The following is a 9,327-nucleotide window of genomic DNA, read 5'->3' as shown; positions in this document are numbered from 1 at the left end:
TCAATTTTATATGCCCGTTGTCACCCATTACTGTTCACACAACGGTAACCAAAATAAAATCATCACGTGATTGCTACACATTTGAGTAGAAGAAATTTTATTAAAAAATCGTGAATAATTTTTCTTAGCGTTGGATGATGTCTCTGGCTAAACGCTCTCATCATATTTTGTAGGCTCTATTAGTAGAACACACACCTAATGGCATTTTCGTTTTTGACAATACACTACACTGGTGTAGTCGGTGTTACACTCACTCAAACTCTCTAACAGCAGAGAAACCGTGCGAAGTTTCCGGGTTTCTAGTGTTTTGGCGGCTTCGATGATCACGATGTTAGCTCTGTTGGGCTGTTGGTCAACTAAAATCCTAACACTCAAACATGTTTAATAGTATAGGGACATGTATAATTTGTACTATAACGTTAAATTAATTTTTGGTTCGCTGCATACGAGAACATTTTCCACCTAAACAAATGTGTTGGGCACTAATTAACTTCCCGCATCTCCCGTTATATTTAGCTCTAGTTGTTCAATCGCAGCTACTGCAAAATGGCAGACGAAACTGATATAGCAGTTTATGCGCATAATAAAATAATCAAAATCACACATCATTGATAATTGGTGAGATTGATTTTCTCTTTAGATGATTTTATGAGTACGTGTGAAAGAAAAACTTATCATGATGATGAGATCGAAGAAGGCGTAAGGATTTCACATTTTCATTGTATTGCTAAACTCATCCGTGATTTTGCTGATAATAAATATCGAGTAAGAGATTCAGTAGTAATTTTATGCGTTACCGATTTTTGATTTTTTAATAATTTCCCAACACTGGCAGGAGGTATTAGATGCAAAGCGATAACAAGAGAAACATTCAACTTTCTTCTAAAACTTAACAGCAATATAATAATAGATGAACTTTTGGAATTATATAGATGTTATTTGTTTGGATAACAACGTATTCTACTTCTATTTTTTCCTTTAAACGACATTAAATTAGCTAGAGATTACTATGTAGGAAAAGTTATAAAAATTCTAGTTATGAAAGGATTTGGAATATATAGATAGCAAATCTGTTGGTTCTCATGGTAAAGAGGGACAACTCTGCTGTTGCCGTGAGACATGTTGGTAGATTTGACCAATTCGTAATAACTCTGCCTAAGCTCAATTCCTACCAACAGAAGATAAAAGATTTGTCCAAAAGATTTTAAGCCTGTTCCTAATGACCCTATCTTTTCTAGTTTTCCGATCTTTATATTTTAAATCCTTGCTCTCATTTGAGTACTATGGCTCTAAATTTTCATAACTTGCCCTTCTAAGTAATGTTCAGCTAATTTAATGTCGTTAAAACGGAATAAATAAACTGTGCAAGAACTCTTCATTACACGAATGAGGAATATGAAAATAGGTTTTTGGGATGCACGTTCCAAAACTGTTTTAATCATTTTATAGTTTTTATGTTAATTTGTTATATTTTTTTGAGTGTGACCTACTGAAAAAAACAATGCATCATGATGGTATCTGCTACCATAATTAATGGGTTATTTGCCCTAGAATGAAACCCTTATATTGAAGTTGGAAGTTTCATTTATAGAAAAAAATGCTTATGAAACATATGAAAAGATCCCTTTGGCAAACTGAAAAAATTTATTAATAAACATAGTTTAATACTGAATACCAAATAATACACGTTTAAATTTCTTATTTCATGGAAAGCCTGAGATATAACTCCGGCTTTAGGATAAAAAGTTTTGAGGAATGACCAATAAGAGATCACCTGATCGCAACGTAGTGGCACGTTCGTAGGGCGACCAGTTCAGCAGTCACATAACTATCGGATGACACACGAGGAAACTGGTTCGATGTGGAGTGCCAACGAGCAACAGATAAGAAAAATCAGACTAGGAGCTTATTGCTCAAACTGGTTTTATGTTAGAACAGTGTAGTGAACTGAACGCCGCTGAAAAAGACAATCATGACAGGGATGCATAAGGCTTTAGAATTAGGGACTAGTATGCTAGAGGCAGTCTAAAAAATATTCAGGAGTTTTAAAACGGCACGAAGTGATCATCCATGCAATCGTGATGATGGATGGAAAAAAACTGCATTCGGAATGGTTTGGAGTCTACCGACTCGGCTGTGATAATTATCGAGATATAAAGCGCCTCAATACCGCTTATAAGCTACTCTCCTGTGTTCTGTTTAGCAAACAGCGCTTATTGACAGAATATTTTATCAGTGATTACCACAGCGGGTTACCAGAAGACAAACTACGGACCATTGCCTTATAACAATACTACTGATCAGATTAAAAGAAAAATTGAAGGAGATGCACTCGAAAATACGATACGATACAGTGTACGAAGAAACGAAACCATAATCACATGTTTCTTGGTTTCATGAAAGACTTCGGAATTGGCGTCGATCAGAGACTAAATGACTAAACGTAAGTTCTACCAACCTACTACTTTACTACTAAATACTATGATGAAGAAAAGAAAATGAAAAATGACCCTGTAGCATGAGCAACGAGCTGTACGGATTATACACGCAGGCTTACGTCGGGAGGATTTTGGGCATGTAACGCGTAGGTAGACAATCTGCAAGGCGTCGTCGACTTTTGGGGAAAACGTTGCTCTCGCTGGAGGTATGCAATCGAAGAATATATGTGTGTGGAGCGTGATTGGAAAGTGGTTTCCAGAAAAACTCTAATGCATTCGACCATGCTTTGCATCAAATATCCGGATTGTTCGGTCGCCACAAATAGCAATGTTTTCGAAAGAAATTGATTCCTTTCCTAACTATTTTTTCTAAATCTATTTTGGACCACTCATATAGCCCGATAAGTGATAGTTAATTTTTTCCTACAGAAAGAGGATTTTCTATTTTTTTCTTGATTCTTGGAGTTGCTCAGAAGTTATTGTTTGTCTTCATTTTTCTTATAAACCCATTAGAGATTCACCCAATACTACAGATAGAGCTTTTTTTTAATAAATTGAAAAAGTAATTTTTGGTGAAAATCTAGGTGAGAATTGAGGTGATGTCAGAAATCATTCAATATATTGTCCTGAAAAAATAGATATCAGGCCCTATTCTCACAATCACGTCACCTAGTGAATTGAAGAACATTTCCTTCTAGTTACTGAGTGACGTGACTATGAGATAAGGGCCCATCATAAAATAATTAAAAAATTTGAAAGCGAGATAAAAATTATTTTTAAGCATAAATCATACAGTGGAGATAATATATCACAATTAATAGATTAACAAAGGTCATTCGGTTTTTTTTAAATGCACTATAATTTACGTCGTCAGTGAACCATAATCCACTACCGAATCCTGGCGAGATAGAAAGAGAAATATTATATTTCGTAAATATTTTGATCTGATTACGTAAATTCAAAAGATATACGAATTTTTGTTGTTTTTTATATCTCAAAATGAATTTTTTATGGATTTTCCACTAGTTGAAAATTACTTTTTATTGATTTTGTTTATTTTTGGTTTTTTGTTCAGTTACTTTTCACATTGTTGAGTTTCAAATCTTCAAGAAAAATTAAAATTGAAATAGCTCGTATGTTGAGAATAACTCTGATTTTCTAACAAAATTTTCCCAAAATAATTCTTAAAATTTACAAAAAAAAGTTCAATTTGGAAACATTTGAGGCTAACGAATGTAGAACAACGATCCTTCTTCTTATCCGGTGCAGTGCTCTTTGTGGTCTGTTCCGGAAGCTTTTGACTGCAACACTGTAAGTGTCTTTCTCTTGAGACCTTAACCTTGCGCAAAAAATTTAATGTTTTCTTAAATTGTCAAGCGATGGAAAAGAAGCAAGAATTAATTTTGCACAAAAGAAATAAAAATCCAAATATGATGATCACAATATCCAAACATCTATGTTTTTTTATTTCGATTATAGAAGTTTTAACTCTATGTGCGGGGTCGGGACTCGAACCCAGGTGCACTGCGTACAAGGCAATCGATTTACCAACTACGCTACGCCCACCCCCACCTCTATATGTTCATTACAAACAGATTTCAAGTAATGTTTGTCTGCTGTTCAGAAGATGCCATCGTCGAAGCGGTACCAGAAACTGCGTCAGGCTTTCAAAGCTAATCCAGGAATTTCGGGCAGGGATGTGGGAAGTATTCTTCAAGTTTAGCGCTATCAAGCAATCAAACTGGACCGTAAAGCAAAACTTTATGGCCAAAATCGCGGGTCTGAATGATGTATGATCATGATCTGAACAAATTCAATAAATGCAACAAAAGGCTGATGAAACGTATGTCAAATTTGACTTTAAACAGCTTCCGGAACATAAGTTTAATGTTGCCAAAGATCACTGAGATGTTCCCAAGAAGTATAAAATTGTTGTTACGGACAAGTTTGCCGGAAAAAGTATATCATCTGGCAGTAAATTTGCAGTTATAGCCACAAGACTCCAATTTTCATCACAACCTACAACGAGTTATACATCAATGATGGTCTTAAAAGCGTCTAGCGGCTAATTAGGTATCACCGGGGCTCTCCCCAGTTTTTGCCAGATTTGGCGAGTAACCACTACAGTAAGAATGTGCAGTAGCTGTACCGGGATAATGACGTCAACGTACATGAGAATGGGTTGAAACCCCTAACCTCCCGGAATTCCACACAATCGAAGTATATAGGAATTACACCCAAACCAAGTCTATGTACTCTAAATATATAGAATGGAAACATGGCTAAGGATGTTATTTCAATGACTAGATACTGGAAAAAAGCAGCCGGCGATAATGATCAGCAGCTTGTGCAGAAACTAAAGGCAGGTATCGTGCCCAAAGTTCAAATTTTCATTCGAGAGGAATAAAAACCGCAAAAACTCACATTGTGTCTTCAAACCACAATAAATACGCATCATTTTTTTCTGATAACGTATTATGCTAAATCATACTTCCAAAAATCGCTACCCTTTTAGATTTTAAATTGGCTTTGCTTATTGCAGGATACATAAGTCAAATGATAAAAAAATGTTTTAATTTTTTTTTTTTTTTCATACTGCTCATACCAAAACACAACTTTAATTATTTGTAGAAAAACTTCTTGCATCAATAGTTCACGATTGATGCAAGAAATTTGGTGACGATTATTTTACGCTAAAGACCACGAGAATTTTTTCAAGGAAGTTGAAAATGTTTGATGTTAATTTCTTCTCGATTTAGGAAATAAATGAAACAACGTGAAGTTCAATTACAAAATAAAATAACTGTTTTACAATCGAATCTCTACCAGAGATCCAACTGAAACATAACTGAAATTTTTTAAGCTGTTAGCCCCCCCCCTAATGGAAAAGGCTGCGCACGCCTATGGCTATCACCGTAATATTATAGAACGTAGTTTTTTATATCATGTTAATCTACAGGTTTTTAGAATCTTTGAAAATCCCTCGGAAATCCCCTGTTCGAAGATCGTGCAAGATGTTTTCATAAGGCGAACTTTTTTCTATATTTTCGTTGATATAAAAGTTCGCAAGCGATCTTTTCTTCTTCCAATATTTGCTTGAACGGAATAATGTTCCCAAACATCGGCACTCTTGAAGTTCACTGACGATTTTTCCGTAGCGATATTTTATATCATTGAACTTTTTATTAGAAAATCGGCGATGAAAAGATTCTGTTGTGAACATTGATATTTTGATATTTTCCCAACACTACCTTTTTGATAAAACACCTCATTCAAGAAAGTTATAATGAGGAATAATTTATCACACAAAAATCGCTTGTTTAAAGTTGAGGAAACACCTTACTTATTACTTGAAAATACGAAAATTTCATAGAGATTCCGACAGATACTACCAGATACCTAATACTTTGTTTTGCTGCTGATATTACGTGCAATGAATCCGTGCATTATAATTACGGTCTAAAATACTAACTGACGCAAAAATCTAGAATACGTATAATAAACATTGTTGCTGCTGACCCATTTATAACATCCTTTTATGGAACACAAGATTCATTGTTCATTTAAAATAAGCGTGAACACTAGTGGCCTTTTTTCTTGACCTTGAAACTGAGCCAATTTATTTCGCTCATTGACGCGCAGAATCCCGGTCCTAGCTCCCATGCTCTTGAAACATTCGCTTTCGCCTGCTGTTTAAACGATTTCCACGCAAAATAATAGACAAATAAACAAATGAATAACGGGTGTACGCTCAATTGTGATGTTCTATGTAAATTAATTATCGTCACAAGCGTATACCGTTTAAAACTTGTAGGATTAAGTTATAATAAAACTATTAATACTTATAACACGAGTTTGCATATCAGGTACCTCTGGTCATTATAAAACTCTCTATACGATGATACGTAAAAAGTTTTCCCAATTTGCTCCGAGGACCGAGTACTTTTAGTTTTGCAGGTAGTGTAACAATACTTTATAAACTCGTTCGCTTTACCAAGCAACTTGTATGAAATCTTCAGTAGAAAATAATATAAGCTTGAAATAAGCCACCGCCATCCACACAACACAACGCAATAACCTGTGCAAATCAAATCAATCTCACTCGCAATGCCGCTTGTAAGACGAAAACAAACCAAAGATCACACGCCAGTGAATACACGCCAGTGAATACACGCCAGTGAAACCACGCCAGTGAATACACCACAGCGACTCTGGGGCGCGCGCGGTGGTGACTTTATCTGAGCGCGCCACAGAGAATTTAAAGAGCAAGAGAGCACGGCTATCTCGCACCCAACTACCTCAACACCAGCGCACACTTGAAATCGGTCTATACAGCTCCGAAAGAAAGAGCGTTCTGCTTTTTTCTGTGGTGTGTGATCATTGTATCCTCTGTGAAGGCATCACACTTGCGCGCCAGTGCATCACTAGGGTGAAATGCCATCACTGTCAACTTGTCGGGTGTACCTCAAGGGAGCAATCTCGGACCGTTGCTTTTTTCTTTATTCTTCAATGATGTCTGCTATGTTATACCTCCAGGGTGCAAAATATACACTGATGATCTTAAACTCTTTCTCATTGTGCGGTCAATAGAGGACTGTATCGAACTTCAGCGACATCTAGATGCTTTCTGTAATTGGTGTAATCGCAACTTGTTGGCTCTCAGTGTGTTCAAATGCTCTATAATATCTTTCACGCGCAGAAAAAAAAAACAATTCTCTGAAGCTACAACATCGCCGGCCCATTGCTAGAGAGAGTGTCAGTTATCAGAGACCTTCATAATAAGACTCGCCAACGAGTTTACTGATCCATATTGTCTGCGGGCATTGTATTTTTCACTTGTTCGGTCTGTCCTGGAAGCTTCCGCAGCCATTTGGACTAATAGAATTGAAGCAGTACAAGCAAGATTCCTCCGCTTTGCTTTAAGAACTTTGCCGTGACGTAACCCAACAGAGCTACCACCATACATCGATCGCTGTCGTCTGCTCGATATGGAAACTCTGGCAAAAAGGCGAAATACATTCTGAGCGGTATTTTTTGGGAAAATATTGAGTGGCCAAATGGATGCCCCAGATATTCTCTCACAAATCAATATCAACGTACCCCCCAGAAATCTAAGATCACCTAACTTTTTAAGACTCGACTTTCAGCGCACCGAGTATGGTCAGAACGAACCCATAAGGGCGATGTGTAATGTTTTCAATAGTGTGTATGACCATTTCGATTTTTATGTTTCTAGTGATGTTTTCAAGAATAGACTTAAGAGATTGACTTAGCTTATTAGATTATGTTAAAATATTTCTGTAATGTTATTGTAATGATGTATGCCTTGTATGTAATTTTGTTATTTGTTATGTGATTGTAATTGTTGAAAAATCGTGCGACGGGTTTTTACGCGCATTCAAGGTTTGCTTCTGAAGTGAAGCTTTTCTCATACTACAACATTAAATTTCATGTAGACCAACATGGATCAGATGAAAAATGAGAAATAAATAAATAAAGAAACTTCGCTCGCGAAGTTCTTCCCTAGCGACTCGCGCTCTGTAATCGGTGTTCATTGAAATCATTTATTTCGTTTGCATATTCGCACAACGAAATAAATACTAGAAAAATCGCCTATCGTTTATTGAATAGCTCATAACAGATTTTTGAATTTTCGAGCATCGCGCCACTATCTTGGAGTTTCACTTGATTCATGAAATGGCTCGACCTTTGAGCCATTTAGCTCTCTCGACTCTTGTCTTGCCTTTCGTCTCCATTTATTATGTCGCCCTTTGGTTCTCGTCTCAGTGATCCGTGTAGCTCTGATTTCCTGAACCTTTTAGCTTTTTCCGTGAGTCACTCACTCCCGATCTACTCGACAATTGTCATCGGCGGAGAATTGGCCCTACTTCGATCGAGAGTTCCCCGACGGTGGAATTTCTCCTGACATCGATACCTGCTGTCTTGAGCCATTTAGCTTCCAGCTTTATCGAGATCTACTCGGATATCATCCGGCGGTAAACTACCCTACTTCACCTCAGAGTTCCCTGGCAGCGGAATTTCTCTCGGTACTGATGTCTATTTCGTGAACCAGTTAGTGCCACATGCCTTAGCAATCGAAAAAATGTAAACACTAAGATTTCCGTCATGGATCATGAAATGGTTTCAATCGTATCTCGCAAACCGAACAGCTTTTGTCAAGCTCAATGGTTCCCACTCAAGGATGTTCGACAGAACTTCCGGAGTGCCATAAGACAGCATCCTTGGACCGCTCATATTTATACTGATTGTATTGCAGCTGATTGTTATGTACTCCAGGAAGACATAAATGCATTGATCCGTTGGTGCGAAGAAAACGGCATGGAAATCAACGTATCAAAATTCAAAACCAAATTCACTCGTTGCCGTACTTTCGTCAGTTTCGAATATTCAATGATGAACGAGTCTTTGGAACGTGGCGACACTATCCGCGATCTAGGAGTGACGATTGATAGTAAATTGAAGTTCAACGATCACATAGCATTGACCTGGGACGGGACATGCGAAGACGGTCTTCTTTTTCCCTCTCGGTTTTGTTGTTATTTTGCAAGGAAAAGTTCGCTCGCAATATAATTTCAAGCAAAGGTCAATGATAGAGCTGTGCAGATGAGGTACAGAGTTGTACCGATGATGTACGGAAAATGATGTAGCTTTCACATGACATAAATTATGTTATCATTCATATGAATAATCTGATTATAGCTTCATTATCCGTAACTGTCAACTAGTAGAGTTTTGTACCTATTTTTACCTAGAGACATTATTTTTTACCTAGAGCCGAAAATTAAATTACTGTTTACAAGAATTTTGAATTTGTCTTGTCATAGACTAATAGATCGCAATCGATTGATCAACTTCACCGGTCTGATAT

This window comes from Topomyia yanbarensis, chromosome 3, assembly GCF_030247195.1.
Source record: "Topomyia yanbarensis strain Yona2022 chromosome 3, ASM3024719v1, whole genome shotgun sequence".
NCBI lineage: Eukaryota > Metazoa > Arthropoda > Insecta > Diptera > Culicidae > Topomyia > Topomyia yanbarensis.
This window is presented reverse-complemented; position numbering follows the sequence as displayed.